The sequence below is a fragment of the Suncus etruscus genome, chromosome 3 (assembly GCF_024139225.1).
Source record: "Suncus etruscus isolate mSunEtr1 chromosome 3, mSunEtr1.pri.cur, whole genome shotgun sequence".
In the NCBI taxonomy this organism is placed as follows: Eukaryota; Metazoa; Chordata; class Mammalia; order Eulipotyphla; family Soricidae; genus Suncus; species Suncus etruscus.
The window spans coordinates 69,941,084-69,942,720 of record NC_064850.1 but is presented as its reverse complement, the minus strand read 5'-3'; the positions used below and the strand labels follow the sequence as shown (position 1 = coordinate 69,942,720).

Here is a 1,637-nt window from a genome sequence, read left to right as displayed (position 1 = left end):
CTGTGTTTGTCCTCTTGGCCTACTTCACTTAACATGACGTCTTGCAGTTCCATCTGTGTTGCATGATTTCATCATTCCTTGTAGATGCGTAGAATTTCATTGTGTAGCTATATCATAGCTTCATAATGCATTCATCTGTCATGGGAAACCTAGTTTGATTCTGCATCATAGCTATTCTACTGAGAGCTGCAGTGAATAGTGGTGTGCAGATGTCCTTTTGAATAAATATTTTTGTGCCTGGGGGTAGATACCCAGAAGTGGAATTGCATCTGGAAGTTTTTAGTTTACAGTATAGAAATCTTACTGTTTTCCGTAGGGCTTGAACCAGACAACATACTCACTAGCAGTGGATGAGAGTTCCTTTTTTTGCTACGTAACTGCCAATGCCAGTTGTTCCTGGTATTTTTGGTATGTATTATTCTTCTGGTGTAAGAATATTTTATTGTTGTTTTGATTTGGATTTTCCTAATAAGTGGAGTTGAATACTTTTTCATGTGGCTATTTCATCCATCTATTATCTTCAGCATAGTGACAGTTCATTTACTCTCTAATTTAGAGAGGGGTATTGGATTTTTGGGGGGGAGGGTTGGGTCACACCTGGCGACACTCAGGGGTTACTCCTGGCTCTGCGCTCAGAAATCGCCCCTGGCAGGCTCAGGGTACCATATGAGATGCTGAGATTCAAACCACGGTCAGTCTTGGGTTGGCTGCTTGCAAGGCAAATGCCCTACTGGCTCTGGGGTATTGGATTTTTAAAAAATCTTTATGAGTACTTTATACACTTTTCATCTGCTATGTTGAGTGCAAATACTTTTTCTATTAATTTTGGCACCTTTTTTTTTTTTTTTGGATGGAGGGAGCACACCCAGCAGTTTTCAAGGGTTACTTTCTGGCTCTGGCAGTGCTTGGGGGACCAATTGGGATGCTGGGGATCAAATCCAAGTCAGCTACTTGCAAGGCAAACACCCTATTCACTGTACCCATTGGTCCTGCTGCTTAAGTTAGGTGCCTTTCGTTTTTAGCCCATGTTTCTTTTACTTACCAGAAATGCATTGAATCTAGTTCCATTTATTTTTTATTCTGTTGGCTTTGGTAAGGGCATTGTATCAATGAATATGTACCTGTGAGGTCCAAATCTTAGGGTTCTTACATTCTGATCCCAAGGTCTTTGATCTTTGAATCACTTTTGTCCCACATCCTGGTTGTGGTTCTTTTTGATGAGTGCCAATCATTTGGTCATTAGAAGTCTTTTTTTTTGGTTCCCCATTCACAATACAGACCAGGCAAAGGGCCTGGGTTGAGGTGTATATGAGGTGCATTTACTGTACCTCTTCTTTCTATACAGTCAGTGTAAAGAACGTAGCCTGTGGTAAGCATTGGGAGGCCTTTTCTTTTTTTTTTTATTTTTATATATATAAAAAAACCCTTCACCAGTGCAACATTCCCATCACCAATATCTCAAGTGTCCTTCCTCCCCACCCCACCCCAGTCTGTTTTCTAGAGAGGCTTTATTTATTATTTATTATTATTATTTATTTTTTATTCTAGAAGTCTTATTGCTATATTGTTGGATTGGATTTGGTATATTTGGTTATTTTCTTTTTTTCTTTTATATTTGGTTGTTTTCTTTACATCTA

At 39.1% G+C, this 1,637-nt stretch overlaps 1 non-coding gene across 1 annotated transcript; it reads right to left on the bottom strand.

Annotated features, from left to right (window-relative positions):
• Positions 1–1,253: 1,253 nt before the first annotated feature.
• LOC126005131 (small nucleolar RNA SNORA51) lies at positions 1,254–1,386 on the bottom strand. The gene has a single exon (XR_007494306.1). It is a non-coding gene; the product is annotated as a small nucleolar RNA SNORA51 (small nucleolar RNA).
• Between the last annotated feature and the right edge of the window lie 251 nt (positions 1,387–1,637).